We start from the raw sequence: 18126 nt of genomic DNA, 5'->3' as shown, positions 1-18126 counted from the left end.
ACATTCCTCCACCATCGCCCCAGTCCATTGCACACCACCCTCCACTTATTAGCACAGAAATAAACACCCTTGAATCACAAATCAATCTGGAGTCAGTCTGTGCTTTCACTAATGTGTAATTGCAAAATCTCTGATATAAAGCAATGTCAATGTACATGTTCACATACCAATGTTACACAGCTGTAGGCCAGGAGTAAACATAGCAGAGGGCACACATTGGGACCCAGATCTATAAAATGGAAAGCCAAAGTGATAATTCAGGGTCAATACACAGAGTGAAAAAGGTAGACTTATGCTAGGTCCTACAATAGTTTGTGATGTGGGAAGCAGTTCCCTTGTCTTACCTGTGTCTCACTGGAAGTATTGCATGATGATGTTGTTTCGGTTGTCTACATCTTCTTATTCTTCCTCCTCTTCTTCACTGTCCACAGGCTCCACAGCTGCCACAAGACCACCATCAGGCCCATCCTCCTGCAGAAAAGGCACCTGGCGTCGCAAAGCCAGGTTGTGCAACATACAGCAGGCCACAATGATCTGGCACACCTTCTTTGGTGAGTAGTACAGGGATCCACCTGTCAGATGGAGGCACCGGAATCTGGCCTTCAGGAGGCCGAAGGTGCGCTCTATTATCCTCCTACTTCACCCATGTTCCTCATTGTAGCATTCCTCTGCCCTTGTCCTGGCATTCCTCACTGGGGTCAGTAGCCATGACAGGTTGGGGTAACCAGAGTCACCTGCAAATATCGAGGGACAACTGTTAGACATCCTCCAAACATTAGGGAATTTCCCATACCCAGACACCAAATAAAACTGTGTGGGGACTTTAGGCTCACCTATTAGCCACACACAGTGTCTCTGGAGTTGCCCCATCACATAAGGGATGCAGCTATTTCTCAAAATGTAAGCGCCATGCACTGAGCCAGGATACTTGGCATTCACATGAGAGATGTACTGGTCTGCCAAACACACCATCCGCACAATCATTGAATGGTAGCTTTTCCGGTTTCTGTACACCTGTTCATTCCTGCGGGGGTTTCAAATGCCACATGTGTACCATCAATGGCACCAATGATGTTGGGGATGTGTCCCAGGACATAGAAGTCACATTTCACTGTGGGCAAATCCTCCACTTGAGGGAAAACAATGTAGCTGTGCATGTGTTGCAGCAGGGCAGACAACACTCTGGACAACACATTAGAGAACATTGGCTGGGACATCCCTGATGCCATGGCCACTGTTGTTTAAAAAGACCCACTGGCCAGGAAATGGAGTACAGACAGGACCTGCACTACAGGGGGTATTCCTGTGGGATGGCGGATAGCTGAACTCAGGTCTGGCTCCAACTGTGCACACAGTTCCTGGATTGTTGCACAATCAAGTCTGTAAGTGATTATTATGTGTCTCTCTTCCATTGTCGACAGGTCCACCAGGGGTCTGTACACCGGAGGATGCCGCCATCTCATCACCTGCCCCAATGGACGCGCCGTATGGAGGAGAACGGTGAGCAGAGGGTCATACAACATTTACGTATCACAATGTTTTTTAGCAAAAATGTTACAATATCTCCATGTACCTTTGTCTGTCCGTATTCCTGGCCTAAATAGGTGTGGCCCAGTTATTTGGCCTTCCATGTGGCCCCCTGAAATGGCAGCTGCCTGACTTGTAAGGTGGGACAAGGCGAACTGAGGTAATTGGTTAACATTGGGCCCTATGGGTTTCAGGAGCCAATGACGATGTATGCCGGCGGTGACGGTACACCATTTTCTAACTGTTCACTAACTTAATACCTGACCTTCAACAGGAGAGGGCATACACTGCAAGTGCTGCTGTGACCTGTGTCTGGAAGCGACAATGGCTACAGTGTCTGGGGAAAGGGCCCCTGCCTTCACTTCAGAGGAGTTGGAGAAACTAGTGGATGGGGTCCTCCCCCAGTACACGCAACTGTATGGTACTCCAGACAAACAGGTGGGTGCACTGTGAGCATGGTGGATGGCACATGATTGTATGGAGTGTCGTGGATGGAAGAGGGAGGGGAGGGGGACAGGCCAGCATGTGAGGATAGTGTGTGTGTGTATGTATATCTGGGCCAGGGTGGGAGGTTTTTAGGCAATGTGTGAGAAAAACTGTACGGGATAGTAACATCCATTCTTATTTCACTTTTCCTCTAGGTCAGCGCCCACCAGAAGAAGGGTATTTGGCATGCCATCGCCAAGGAAGTGCGGAACCTGGGGGTCTACCATAGACGGAGCACCCACTGCCGGAAACGATTGGAGGACCTGCGCCGCTGGAGCAAGAAGACGGCGGAGGCCCAGCTGGGTTTGGCCTCCCAACGTGGAAGGGGTGCCCGTCGCACCATGACCCCTCTGATGTACTGGGTCCTGGCAGTGGCATGTACGGAGTTGGATGGGTACTTGAAAGCATCACAGCAGCCACAAGGAGGTGAGTACACTCTCATTCAGCTGACTCTGCACACTTGACGAGGTGTCTGGGTCGGGGTGGTGGCCTGTGGGTTTCCCTAGGCAAGGGCATATGCGCAAAGGTAGATCCATTGTTTTGCTGCCTCATTCCCAGTCCAAACCCAAAGGTGGTATTTGTCCGCTACACCTAGTCAGGCTCCCATGGGTGCCAGCTGCGCATGAAGTGGGTCTAGACAGAGTCCTCCTTGGGCATGTGCTTTTCCCCTGCACTGTTAGTGCATGGCTTAGTGCATAGGGCTGCTCCCTGTGTGTTGTGTCCACCAACGGTAGTGGTGTTGCATGCACTGACCATGTGTATCCACGACGGGGACAGGAGCGTACACCAGCGACAGCAACTCCTCCTCTGATGGGAGCTCCCTTGCATTGGCAGCCACCTCTGTGCCCACCACATCAACAGGTACAGCCACCACCCCCCTACCAGCACCGCCCTCCCAGCAGCCCCTCAACGTATGTCCCGTGCCCGCTCACCCAGGAGGGTGGGCATCTCCTTCACCCCAGGCACCTCAGGCCCTGCTCCAGTCAGCTCTGCTGCCCTCAGTGAGGAGGCTATTGACTTCCTGAGATCCCTCACTGCTGGGCAATCTACCATTTTGAATGCCATCCAGGGTGTTTAGAGGCATTTGCAGCAAACAAATCCATACCTGGATGGCATTCATTCTGGGCAGCCGGCCCAACAGAGAGCATTTCAGGCTCTGGCTTCAGCACTGATGGCAGCCATTGTCCCTGTGTCCAGCCTCTCCCCTCCAACTTCCTCCACCGAGACCCAATCCCCTGTACCTCAGCCTATCCCAAGCACACCATCAGACCAGCATGCACACTCATCAACACACAAGAGTGGACATGGCAAACATAAGCACCACACATCCCACAGGCACTCACACAAGCATCATCCCCATGCAGACACAGCAACATCCACTGCCTCCACTGTGTCCCCCTCCTCCACATACTCCTCCTCCCTCCCTGTTTAGTCTCCACTCACACCTGCGTGCACTACATCCTCAGCCACTACCTCTATCACCAGCACGTCCATCACCACACACTGCTCAAGTACATTCACCACCCCCACTACCGTTCACACATCCCCTGTGTCCTCTCCCAGTGTGTCTGTGAGCCCTCCTCCCAAAGTACACAAACGCAGGCACACACTCACCCAACAGCCATCCACCTCACAACAGCCTCTGGCCCATGCACCTTCACCCAAATTCAGCAAACGTACACCTCCTACAACCACTACCTCTTCCTCCACTCCCAAACCCCCTCCATCTTCCCATCCCATTGTGTCTAAGAAACTTTTCCTGGCTAACATTGACCTCTTCCCTACACCTCCCCCACCATCCTTCCCCTGGGGCCAGGCTTTCCAGGTCCCAGCACAGCACCTTAGCCACCAAATCCGCAAGCAAGGTGGTCCCAGCAACTCTGGTCCCGTCGCAGGCGCCACCCACCAGGGCTGCCAGTGTGCCACCTAGCGAGGCCAAGGAGCAGGCCATTCCACCACCTGCCAAGGTGAAGATGGTGCCCACATGCCGGAGGGAGAAGACACATCTACCAGCAAGCAAGGGCTCCTCCAAACCAAAAGGGGACAGTGGCAAGACACCAGCAGCAACATCAAACGTGGGGAAGGGACACTAGCCGAAGAGCAGGTCAGGACAGGGCACGGTGGCTCCGACTGAGGGATCAGAGTCACCTCTTCTGTCAACCACGACACCAACCTGTATGGTGGTTGTCACCGCCACCTGCACCGCCACCAGCCCCGCCACCAGCACCACCACCTGCACGTCTGCTGCCTCAGCAATGGTCCCCAGCATCATCCCCAGTGGGCAGTGGTCCGAGGCTGCAGGAGACGTCCTGCTGTGTCCCTCAACAGGTGCAGACACATGCACCACCGCCAGCACCTCTGCCACAGACACCGCCGCAACCACCACCACCAACCCCGCGATGTGCTCAGACAGTGCCACCACAGCTGACATGGAAATCAACCCCGGTGGGCAACCCTCCGATGCTACAGGAGACGTCCTGGGCCGTGCCCAGCGTCCATGAGGCATGACTCTCAGCACTGTTTGTACCTGCAGGTGGCAGGCGAAGTCGCAGCAGGGTGGAGTGTGTCTCTGCCTCCATGGTGTATCACGCTACCTGTTCCCAGGCAATCTCATGGCACACACACCCATGTGAGGGAATGGGACCTGCCACACTGCATGTGAAGCACTCTGGGCACAAAGCCCCCTCCAGAACCAGTGGAGAGATACATCCACTACCTCAGTTCTTGGCAGGATAAAGCACTGTGGGCACCAAGCCCCCTCCAGAACCAGTGGAGAGATACATCCACTACCTCAGTCCTTGGCAGGATGAAGCACTCTGGGCACCAAGCCCCCTCCAGAACCAGTGGAGATATACATCCACTTCCTCAGTCCGTGGCAGGATGAAGCACTCTGGGCACCAAGCCCCCTCCAGTCCTTGGCAGGATGAAGCACTCGGGCACAAAGCCCCTCCAGAACCAGTGGAGAGATACATCCACTACCTCAGTCCTTGGCAGGATGAAGCACTCTGGGCACCAAGCCCCCTCCAGAACCAGTGGAGACTGACATCCACTTGTGAGACTGTGGCTTTGCACTCCCCAAGATAGAGCAGTGGGCAAACCACCCACTGGAAAGACTTGTGAGACTGTGGCTTTGCACTCCTCAGGATACAGCAGTGGGCATGGAGCCCCCTCGTTGATCAGTGGCGTTGTGCATTCATCCGGCTGAGGTGCCCCCCTCCCCATCCCCCTGAGGTGCCTGTTTCATTCCTATCTGATGCCCCTGCAGTGTTCTCTCCGTTTCGAGTCAGGTATCTTGTGTGGACTTCACCCATGCATTTTGAGACACTGAAACACGGACGATGTTTGATTAATATCTGGACTTGTGTAGTTGGTGTACTTATTTGTATATACTGATTTTTTGAAATTACACTATCTGATTTTTGTTGATTACAATTTTTACAATCATTTCCTTTTGTCTTTGCGTTCCTCCAGGGGCGGAGGGGGTGTATATGTAATGTTGCTGCATGTATTTGTGTGTATGGTGTTGTGGGTGGGGGTGTGGGTATTGAGTGCTGCGTGTGTGTATCACTCTCTTTTCCCTCCCACCCTCCCCTGTGTTGTAGGTCAGTACTCACTGGGGTCGTTAACAGCATCTATGTTGCTCCTGATACAGAAGGAGGAAGACCAGAATGGGCAGGAGCTGTAGTTCGGGCTCCATGGCGTCCTGGTTCCTCGTTGAGTGTCGAGAGGTGAGTGGTTTCCGTTCCAAAGACTGTTTCCGCTGTGCTTTTGATAGCGTTGGTACCGCCCTGGAAAAGGTGGCCGATAGGCCTCTTGTAATAGTGTGGGCGGTACTTTGTCCTTCGTCTGTCTGTTGGCAGTTACCGCTGCGGTGTTTGTTTTTACCGCTGTGGCGGTTGGAGTATTAACCACTTCGCTGCCAGGCCTTTTCCCCCTCCTGTGCCAGGCCTTTTTTTGTCTATTTGGGGCAGTTCACGCTTAGGCCCTCATAACTTTTTGTCCACATAAGCTAACCAAGCCAAATTTGCATCCTTTTTTTCCAACATCCTAGGGATTCTAGAGGTACCCAGACTTTGTGGGTTCCCTTGAAGGAGGCCAAGAAATTGGCCAAAATACAGTGAAAATTTCATTTTTTTCAAACAAATTGGAAAAAGTGGCTGCAGAAGAAGGCTTGTGGATTTCCCCCTGAAAATGGCATCAACAAAGGGTTTGCAGTGCTAAACTCAGCAGCTTCCTAGCTTTCAGAAACAGGCAGACTTGAATCAGAAAACCCAATTTTTCAACACAATTTTGGCATTTTACTGGGGCATACCCCATTTTTGCAATTTTTTGTGCTTTCAGCCTCCTTCCAGTCAGTGACAGGAATGGGCATAAAACCAATGCTGGATCCCAGAAACCTAACCATTTCTGAAAAGTAGACAAAATTCTGAATTCAGCAAGGGGTCATTTGTGTAGTTCCTACAAGGGTTTCCTACAGAAAATAACAGCTGAAAAAGAAAAATATTGAAATTGAGGTGAAAAAACCATAAATTTTTCTCTACGTTTTACTCTGTAACTTTTCCCTGCAATGTCAGATTATGGAAAGCAATATACCGTTATGTCTGCTGGACTCCTCTGGTTGTGGGGATATACAGGGCTTGTAGGTTCATCAAGAACCCGAGGAACCCAGAGCCAATAAATAAGCTGCACCCTGCATTGCGTTTTAATCCTATACCGGGTATACAGCAATTCATTTGCTGAAATATAAAGAGTAAAAAATTGCTATCAAGAAAACCTTTGCATTTCCAAAAAGGGCACAATATAAGGTGTTGAGGAGCAGTGGTTATTTGCACATCTCTGAATTCCGGGGTGACCATACTAGCATGTGAATTATAGGAAATTTCTCAAATAGATGTCTTTTTTACACACTCTCCTACATTTGGAAGGAAAAAATGTAGAGAAAGACAAGGGGCAATAGCACTTGTTTTGCTAATCTATGTTCCCCCAAGTCTCCCGATAAAAATGATACCTCACTTGTGTGGGTAGGCCTAGCGCCCGCGACAGGAAACGCCCAAAAACGCAACGTGGACACATCCCATTTTTTTTAAAGAAAACAGAGGTGTTTTTTGCGAAGTGCCTACCTGCAGATTTTGGCCTCTAGCTCAGCCAGCACCTAGGGAAACCTACCAAACCTGTGCATTTCTGAAAACTAGAGACCTAGGGGAATACAAGGAGGGATGATTTGCGGGGCTCGGACCAGGTTCTGTTACCCAGAATCCTTTGCAAACCTCAAAATTTGGCTAAAAAAACACATGTTCCTCACATTTCTGTGGCAGAAAGTTCTGGAATCTGAGAGGAGCCACAAATTTCCTTCCACCCAGCATTCCCCCAAGTCTCCTGATAAAAATGATACCTCACTTGTGTGGGTAGGCCTAGCGCCCGCGACAGGAAACACCCCAAAGCGCAACGTGGACACATCCAAAATTTTGGAAGAAAACAGAGGTGTTTTTTGCGAAGTGCCTACCTGCAGATTTTGGCCTCTAGCTCAGCCAGCACCTAGGGAAACCTACCAAACCTGTGCATTTCTGAAAACTAGAGACCTAGGGGAATCCAAGGAGGGATGATTTGCGGGGCTCGGACCAGGTTCTGTTACCCAGAATCCTTTGCAAACCTCAAAATTTGGCTAAAAAAACACATGTTCCTCACATTTCTGTGGCAGAAAGTTCTGGAATCTGAGAGGAGCCACAAATTTCCTTCTACCCACCGTTCCCCCAAGTCTCCCGATAAAAATGATACCTCACTTGCGTGGGTAGGCCTAGCGCCGGCGACAGGAAACCCCCCAAAGCGCAACATGGACACATCCAAAATTTTGGAAGAAAACAGAGGTGTTTTTTGCGAAGTGCCTACCTGTAGATTTTGGCCTCTAGCTCAGCCGGCACCTAGGGAAACCTACCAAACCTGTGCATTTCTGAAAACTAGAGACCTAGGGGAATCCAAGATGGGGTGACTTGCGGGGCTCGGACCAGGTTCTGTTACCCAGAATCCTTTGCAAACCTCAAAATTTGGCTAAAAAAACACATGTTCCTCACATTTCTGTGGCAGAAAGTTCTGGAATCTGAGAGGAGACACATATTTCCTTCCACCCAGCGTTCCCCCAAGTCTCCCGATAAAAATGATACCTCACTTGTGTGGGTAGGCCTAGCGCCCGCAACAGGAAACACCCCAAAGCGCAACGTGGACACATCCAAAATTTTGGAAGAAAACAGAGGTGTTTTATGCGAAGTGCCTACCTGTAGATTTTGGCCTCTAGCTCAGCGGGCACCTAGGGAAACCTACCAAACCTGTGCATTTCTGAAAACTAGAGACCTAGGGGAATCCAAGGAGGGGTGACTTGCGGGGCTCGGACCAGGTTCTGTTACCCAGAATCCTTTGCAAACCTCAAAATTTGGCTAAAAAAACACATGTTCCTCACATTTCTGTGGCAGAAAGTTCTGGAATCTGAGAGGAGCCACACATTTCCTTCCACCCAGCGTTCCCCCAAGTCTCCCGATAAAAATGATACCTCACTTGTGTGGGTAGGCCTAGCGCCCGCGACAGGAAACACCCCAAAGCGCTACGTGGACACATCCAAAATTTTGGAAGAAAACAGAGGTGTTTTTTGCGAAGTGCCTACCTGTAGATTTTGGCCTCTAGCTCAGCCGGCACCTAGGGAAACCTACCAAACCTGTGCATTTCTGAAAACTAGAGACCTAGGGGAATCCAAGATGGGGTGACTTGCGAGGCTCGGACCAGGTTCTGTTACCCAGAATCCTTTGCAAACCTCAAAATTTGGCTAAAAAAACACATGTGCCTCACATTTCTGTGGCAGAAAGTTCTGGAATCTGAGAGGAGCCACAAATTTCCTTCCACCCAGCGTTCCCCCAAGTCTCCCGATAAAAATGATGCCTCACTTGTGTGGGTAGGCCTAGCGCCGGCGACAGGAAACACCCCAAAGCGCAACGTGGACACATCCAAAATTTTGGAAGAAAACAGAGGTGTTTTTTGCGAAGTGCCTACCTGTAGATTTTGGCCTCTAGCTCAGCCGGCACCTAGGGAAACCTACCAAACCTGTGCATTTCTGAAAACTAGAGACCTAGGGGAATCCAAGGAGGGGTGACTTGCAGGGCTCGGACCAGGTTTTGTTACCCAGAGTCCTTTGCAAACCTCAAAATGTGGCTAAAAAAACACATGTTCCTCACATTTCTGTGGCAGAAAGTTCTGGAATCTGAGAGGAGCCACAAATTTCCTTCCACCCAGCGTTCCCCCAGGTCTTCCGATAAAAATGTTACCTCACTTGTGTGGGTAGGCCTAGCGCCCGCGACAGGAAACGCCCCAAAGGGCAACGTGGACACGTCCAAAATTTTGGAAGAAAACAGAGGTGTTTTTTGCGAAGTGCCTACCTGTAGATTTTGGCCTCTAGCTCAGCCGGCACCTAGGGAAACCTACCAAACCTGTGCATTGCTGCAAACTAGATACCATGGGGAATCCAAGGAGGGGTGACTTGCGGGGCTCGGACCAGGTTCTGTTACCCAGAATCCTTTGCAAACCTCAAAATGTGGCTAAAAAAACACATGTTCCTCACATTTCTGTGGCAGAAAGTTCTGGAATCTGAGAGGAGCCACAAATTTCCTTCCACCCAGCGTTCCCCCAAGTCTCCCGATAAAAATGATACCTCACTTGCGTGGTTAGGCCTAGCGCCCGCGACAGGAAACGCCCCAAAACGCAACGTGGACACATCCCATTATTTGAAAGAAAACAGTGCCTACCTGTGGATTTTGGCCTGTAGCTCAGCCGGCACCTAGGGAAACCTACCAAACCTGTGCATTTCTGAAAACTAGAGACATGGGGGAATCCAAGGAGGGGTGACTTGCGTGGCTCGGACCAGGTTCTGTTACCCAGAATCCTTTGCAAACCTCAAAATGTGGCTAAAAAAACACATGTTCCTCACATTTCTGTGGCAGAAAGTTCTGGAATCTGAGAGGAGCCACAAATTTCCTTCCACCCAGCGTTCCCCCAAGTCTCCCGATAAAAATGATACCTCACTTGTGTGGGTGGGGCAGGTGCCTGCAACAGAATAAGGCCCAAAACCTGAAGGGATAGAAGGGATAGCACAGCAAGTTTATAAGGGCATATTCTTTTATACATCTTTAGACGGACTCTGCTTTGGGGACCCACATAAGTGAGGTGTCATTTTACTTGGGAGGCTGAGGGGAAAACTGGGGAGTAGGAATTTTGTGCTGGAGCGGTGATCCTACTAAGAAAAATCAGGAAAATATGCTTTTTTATGCAAATTTTGAGGTTTACAGAGGAGTCTGGGTAAGAAAATGTTGGGGGAGCCACGCAAGCCACACCTCCCTGGACTCCTTGGGGTGTCTAGTTTTAAAAAGTTTCTGGGTTTTGTAGGTTTCCCTACATGAAGGCCGCACCCAGGACCATAAACATAGGTGGGCCCTCCCCCCCAAACACAGGTATTTTTGGAATATATCACTTTGATGTGTGCACATACGTCCGTGATGTGCCAAACACTAAAATTGTGAAAAGAAACACACTTAGGTTATGTGAAGAAGACCCCTCACCCACCAACCAAGTTGGTGGCATGCTTCATCATCGGGGTCCCACCCGAGGCACCTAGCGTGTCACAGGTGTGCTGCGATGCCTGATTACAGCGGAGAAGGTTTTGTCATTTTTTACAACACATACTGGTTGGATTTGGCACGAGGGTGAGTGATGGTTCAGTGGATCAAATTTTATTAACAAGAGATTTCACAAAAATGAAATGCACTGCTAATAACTGAAAGGCAAAAAAGTGAACCAATGACTCACAGCTCGTGAGCTGTAAAGCCGCGACAAGGCACCAACCGCTTTACAGTCCATTCACACACCTTTCATACATGACACGCACAAGACCATTCACACCGCCAGCCACGGGCCCAGCACATTACAACACTCACATCGACAGACCGCGCCACTCAAGGGCCCATCACTTACATACGCCCACATGCCTGATACAAGAATCACACCAGCTGATGGGAGTGTGGACTGCCGTTTGGCTGCCACCGCCAGCCAAGCGCCACCCCACGCACACCGCCAGCCAAGCGCCACCCCAAGCACACCGCCATCCAAGCGCCACCCCACGCACACCGCCAGCCAAGCGCCACCCCAAGCACACCGCCAGCCAAGCGCCACCCCAAGCACACCGCCAGCCAAGCGCCACCCCAAGCACATCGCCAGCCATGCGCCACCCCAAGCACACCGCCAGCCAAGCGCCACCCCACGCACACCGGCAGCCAAGCGCCACCCCACGCACACCGCCAGCCAAGCGCCACCCCACGCACACCGCAATCACTTTTTTTTATTTATAAACAACAAAGAAACTACTAATTATAAAATAAGCACAAAACTACAAACACAAAAGCTCTAACTAAATACACGACAGATGCCAACCGTGAAACATATGAAAATATAAAACAGACAGCTTACGCTCACGGTATTTCCCAAAAGTTTTTCCTTGTGTGGTAACTTCTAAAACAGCTGGGCACACACAGCCCAGGCTTTGAGGGGCATTCGGGGCAGTACATCCGGCTCTCCCTCCGGATTGATCTCCGGGCACATACTCTACATTTCTTTGTGGGCATGTCTTTTTTGGGAGTGGGAGGAATGTGATCTGGAAAGTGCCGATCTTTCAATCTAGCCACATCCTCCACCACTTCTACTCTAGGAACTCTTGCCGGTTCCACCACAATAAGGCTTTCTATCACCGACTCCTGAAATTTAACAAATGTCATCCTTGACTCGGGTGAACAATCCTTGTATACAATAAAGGCATTAAAAGTTGCCAAATGAAATAAATGTAGGGCCAACTTTTTATACCACACATAAGACTTACGAAGAGCAGTGTAAGGTTCTAACCTCTGATCTACTCTATCAACACCACCCATGTGCCTATTGTAGTCCAAAATGCACGCAGGTTTGCGCACTTCCGCAACCTGACCCCAACCAGCCACAGGGGAAGTACTCTCATCATGGATGGTCGATAGCATGTACACATCCCTCCTGTCTGAAAATTTCAGAGCTAGCAGCTCATTATTCCGCAAGGCACTGCACTGTCCCCTCTCAAGTTTTTTACAGACAAGCTCCCTTGGATAGCCTTTCCAGTTAGAACGGATTGTGCCACAAGCAACAGTGTCCACCCTAAACAACTCCTTGAACAACTGCACTCCAGTGTAGAAATTATCTACGTACAAATGGTGACCTTTGTTAAACAGCCGTCTAGCAAGTTCCCACACAATTTTTTCGCTAACTCCAAAAGTGGCCGGACAACCAGGAGGGTCAATACTGGAATCCCTACCAGTGTAGACCCGGAAATTATACACATATCCTGTACTGCTTTCTGACAGCAGATACAATTTAATCCCATACCGTGCCCTCTTACTAGGAATGTACTGCTTAAAAACTAAACGCCCCTTGAAAAGGACCAAAGACTCGTCCACACTTATCTCTTTGCCTGGAATATAGACCTCTGAAAACCGATCCACAAAATGATCAAGGACAGGCCTAATCTTAAAAAGGCGGTCACAATCAGGGTGATCTCGTGGCAAGGCTAAAGCATTGTCTACAAAATGCAGCATACGAAGAAGAAGCAAATACCGATTACGTGTCATAGTTGCAGGAAATATAGCAGTTGCCATCAAGGGACTAGTAGATCAATAAGAAGCCAGTGACGGCTTCCTGATCAACCCCATCAAAAAAGACAAACCTAAAAACCTTTTCATCTCTTCCAGATATGTGGGAACCCAATGAGTAGCTCTAGACTGAGGCTTAAGTCTGGCAGCGTTGTCCCGCAAATATTGCTCTGCATACACATTTGACTGCTCCACAATCTCTTCCAAAAATACATCGTCCATAAACAAGTGAAAGAAATGGACAGGCAGAAAGTTTTCCGTATTAACTCTACACCCTGGGAGACCAGTAAATGCAGGTAACTGTGGCTGCTCCATGTTTGGGGCAATCCAGGTGTCAGGTCTTCCAATGGGAAACCCTGCAGCCCCAGGCTGCTGCACTCTTGGCACATCAATGTCCTCCTCTAACACAGGCCCTTCATCTGCACTGAGAGTAGCTTCCTCATCAGAAGAATACTCTCGGACAGAAAACTCACTTCCAGAATCTCCTGCTTCCTCCTCTGCCTCAGATGCAGAGTCAGTGTCGTAATCATGGTCTGAAGATGACTCAAAGAGCATGGGAACAACCTGCTGAGCGGTCACTTTGCGGCTAGCCATGATCCTAACAACAAATGGATTGCCAACAACAACTAGCACTAAAATAAGTAATAAACAAAGTGTAGCTTTATCACAAAGAGTTATGTACTACAAAAAACTATACCACTCAGTTGCCTGAAATAGCTACTCACCAAGCAACTACTCTGCACAGACAGCAAACACCAATGATATCCCACTAAAAAGAAAAAAGAAAAAAGCAAATTAGACATATGACAACACAAACATCACTGTGCTCAAATCTAAGGACAATGTCAAACACACAATACTGCATTTAGTACACCACCTACAAACATGTCAACAATACTCCTTTGGAGTAAATTGCTTTCACTTACCTAAAACATGCAACTATGCAAACCACAGGACAACTACTGCCAAAACCGCAAAGATCCACAGCAAAGGAAGCAAAAGCGTTGAACTAGAAGAAAAAGAAGAAATAAATTGTTATAATCACAAATACAAATACTTTGCCAGTTGACAAACACCCCACCACCAAGAACTTAGACGTTGTCCCTGGTACCTAAGTGGATCCTGCCCCCCTCGGGGGTAGATGGGCGTAAAGAATTAGCCAATCTGCACCCAAGGGGGGCAGAAATGGGCAACACCTCTGTGCCCCCTTTCAGGGGGCGACCCTTCCCAAAGGGGGCACCCCAGCACAACACAAAACAAAACAAAAAAATCCCTGCCGTATTGGTGGTTTCTGCCCTCCTTGGGGGCAGATGGGCCTACAAAATTACGGGCAGAGATGGCCAATACAAATTTTCCCCACCTTAGGGGGGCGACCGTTGCCCAAGGGGTCGCCCCCAAAATACACATAAATAAAAATATCCCTGGTGTCTAGTTGTTTTCGGCCCCCCCCTGGGGGCAGATCCTCCGAAAAATCAGCGGATCTGCCCCCAGGGGGGGGCGAAATACAAAAAAAAATGGCCCCCGGGGGGGGGCGACCCTTGCCCAAGGGGTCGCCCCCAAAATACACATAAATAAACATATCCCTGGTGTCTAGTGGTTTTCGCCCCCCCCTGGGGGCAGATCCGCCGAAAAATCAGCGGATCTGCCCCCAGGGGGGGGGGGCAAAATACAAAAAAAAATGGCCCGGGGGGGGGCGACCCTTGCCCAAGGGGTCGCCCCCAAAATACACATAAATAAACATATCCCTGGTGTCTAGTGGTTTTCGCCCCCCCCCCCCTGGGGGCAGATCCGCCGAAAAATCGCCGGATCAGCCCCCAGGGGGGGGCGAAATACAAATAATGCCCAAGGGGTCGCCCCCAAAATTACCAAGAAAGAAAATCCCTGGTGGCTAGTGGAGATTCCTGCTCCACGATCGCGGGCCCTGCCCGCGATCGTGGAGCAGGAATCTTGTGAAAACAGGCACAGGGGGAAAGGAAAAACCCTTTCCTTTCCCCCGTGTCTGTTTTCACCACCCCCACCCCCCAAAAACGGAGAGGACTCACCTTCGACGTCCTCCTCCGTAGACGCGCTGGAAGCAAATGGCTTCCAGCGCGCCTGGCAACACTAGATGACGTCAGCGCGCTGTGCGCGCGTGGACGTCATCGGATTGCCATGGGGGGGCGGGTGTGGAAGGGGAAGGTCTTCCCCTTCCATCCCCGCCTGGGGGGGGGAAGGGGGGTGCACGGGGGGGCACGCTAGCGCTCCCCCAAGTTCCCCTGTGCCTAGGACGAGATGATCTCGTCCAAGGCACAGGGGAACTGTAGCCTTGGACGAGATCATCTCGTCCAAGGCACAGAACCGGTTAAAGTGGCTGTCTATGTTGGCGGTTTCTGCCATGGTCATAATTCCATTTTTTTTCTGCCGGGCTGTTGGCGGTATTACTGCTGCTTTATCACTGACCGCCAGGGTTTTAATGAGGGCCTATGTTCTTAGACCTCAAGCATAGCCTGGCTGGCATTGATGCTAAGCTTGACCATCTGACCAAGCAGATGGATCGTTTAAAGGAATGGGTGGATGGTCATGAGGTTCATTTTGAGCAGCTGGAATCTTGCACTTCAGACTTAGAGGATGGACGCCGTGGAGACTGGGAACAATTGCTACTCATGGAACGTGTGCTGGACGTGATCCGCAACAAGAACGAGGATTTGGAGGCCCGATCGTGCCGCAATAATATACGTCGACGGCTATGGGCCGTATGGAGGACTATGTTGAGACGATGCTGTCTGAGCTATTTCCCGGTGAGCTCTCCCAGGTCTTGGTGGTGGAGAGGGCCCATAGGTCTTCGGGTCCTCGCCTTCCACCGGGAACTCCGCCGCGTCCTATTGTGGTTCGCTTGCTGAACTACTGGGACAGAGACACTGTGCTTAGAATGGCCAGAGAGCGTTTACCGGTGATTTACAATAACACTGAACTCAACTTTTTTCCAGATTACACCCCTGGGGTGCAGGCTGCCCGTCGGGCCACTCTTAGCCAGATGGACGCCAAATACTCCCTCATTTATCCAGCCAAATTACGTGTGCAGTATAGAAGCAAGTTGCATTTCTTTACTGATCCGAAACTGACTGCCAAGTTCGCTAAATCGGTTCCCAAAAAGGCGCTGTTGGAGGGTTTGAGAGATTCTGGCGGAGAGAGAGGATCCCTGAGTGACAATGACTAAATGGTCTTTGCTGTGCCGGGGGCTGTTGGCCCCACCCGCTGCCTTATTGCTAATATGTTGGTTAATGTTTCTAATAATTAACATGGCTGCTCTATTGTACTTGTTGTATTGCTAGTTCCCCTGCCACCCATCCTGTCTGGGATGGTGTCTTGGATGGCCTGTTCGATGCCCCTTTTGATGAGTCCTTTGACACTGTTTAACACTGTTATTTGGGAGGTGTATTTGGGGTTGGGTGGGACTGCTACACAGACCCATTTGGGGGGTCAGCATGGGTGGGGGCTAGGGTTGTTCTGGGTTTGGATTCTTTACTATGTCTTCCTTTCTTCGTCTTCGCTTCCCTTTCTGCATACTGTTGCCGTTGCGAATATGTGGTGTGGAGGTTTGGGTGGCTAGATGACCATTCAGTATGACTGGGAATAATGGGACGCCTGTACACTGCCTTATTTGGAATGTACGTGGGCTAAATGATAGGTGCAAGATGAGACTGCTGTCTGCCTATGTGCAGCGTCACATGATTGACATTTGCATGTTGCAGGAGACCCACCTGGTTGCGACCACCTGTAATAGGATAAAGGTTAACTGGATAGGCGAGTGTCATTCTGCCGTATATTCGAGCTATGCTAGAGGAGTGACGATTTTGATTAGAAAGGGGCTAAAGTGGCACACTGAAAAGATGATTGTGGATCCAGACGACGCTACATTTTACTGCGCGGCATGCTGCTGGACAGGCTCCATAGACTGGTGTCACTTTATGGTCCAAACACTGACACCCAGATTTTTCCCGAGAAGTGCGCAGGCTCACTGACTCGCTGGGATCTGGGACCTTGCTGTTGGGGGGTTTTCACTGTGGTGTTGGACCCTGTGGCAGACCGTGAGAGCTCGGCTCGGCCGCAGCACATGGGGACCGCTAGGTCTCTTTTGCATGTGATGACTGAGGGTGCCATGGTAGATATTTGGAGGGTGAAGCATGGCACTGACAGGGAGGGTACCTGGGTCAATTATGCTCATAATAGCTGGTCTCGCATAGACAGGTGGCTTGCTACCAGGGATGTTAAGCTATGGACGCGCTCGGTTAAGCACATGGTGTGCACATTGTTGGACCATTCTCCAGTTCTGCTGGAGTTGACTATACCGGGGGGGCCCCCCCGGGCCTTCATGTGACGACTCCCTAATGGTGCTATTGGAGATCAGGTATTCTGAACTGAGATCTGCGAAGCTATCCTGAACTACATCGCTGAGAATCGTGGGTTGGTGGCTTCCGCTGGAACGGTGTGGGAGGCTTTTAAAGTAGTGATTCGGGGCATCTGCATTGCTAAGCAACATGGAGTGCTGATGGTGCTGAGGAAGGAGCTGGCGGAGCTGGAGGCCCAGCTGGTTGATCTGTTAAAACGCTTGGCGGCGGATTGGTCGGGAGACACTCTGGCCACATTGAGAAGCAAGATGACACAGCACAAGGAGGCTGCGTTGCGGGAGATTTGTTTCTTGGGGAAGTATACTGCGGCGAGAAGATATGGTGAAGGGGAGAGAGCTGGTCGTACACTAGCATGCATGCTCCGTAAGCCGTGGGCAAGTAATTACACTGTAGAATTGTCATATTCAGCAGGCGATCGCCGCACTGGCACTGACGAGATTAACCGTGTTCTCACTGAATTCTATGCCAATCTGTACGCGGAGCCTTCTGGATTGGACACAGCTGCGTCAACTGATTATTTTGAGGATATAAGTTTGTTGTGCCTTGAAGATTTGCACCGGGCATACCCAGATGCCCCCTTTTTCGGTGGATGACGTGGTCCAGGCGATCCGCAGCTTACAGGGTGATAAAGCTCCTGGGTTGGGCGGCTTAAAGTTGTCCTTTTATAAGGAACATGCCAATATCCTTGCGCAGTACCTCCTGGAGGTTTATGCGGAGGCACTTGATACTCGGGTTCTCCCTGCCTCGCTGCATGAGGCCCTTATTGTGACTATTTTGAAGCCAGGGAAAGATCCGGGCAGCTGCGACTCCTACCATCCTCTTTCATTAATTAATATAGATAATAGGATCCTGGGGAAGTGAATTGCTGCGCAGCTGCCACCCTTGCTCCCATCCATGGTGTTGCCGGACCAGTCTGGCTTTATACTGGGCTGCTCCACAACCGGGCCGTACCTACTTTGCGTTTTGCGGAGCACTAGACCCTGATGTATGCGCGGCGGCAGTTCTTTTAGATGCTACCAAGGCTT

Source organism: Pleurodeles waltl, chromosome 10, assembly GCF_031143425.1.
Source record: "Pleurodeles waltl isolate 20211129_DDA chromosome 10, aPleWal1.hap1.20221129, whole genome shotgun sequence".
In the NCBI taxonomy this organism is placed as follows: domain Eukaryota; kingdom Metazoa; phylum Chordata; class Amphibia; order Caudata; family Salamandridae; genus Pleurodeles; species Pleurodeles waltl.
Note: the sequence above shows the minus strand (reverse complement) of the source record.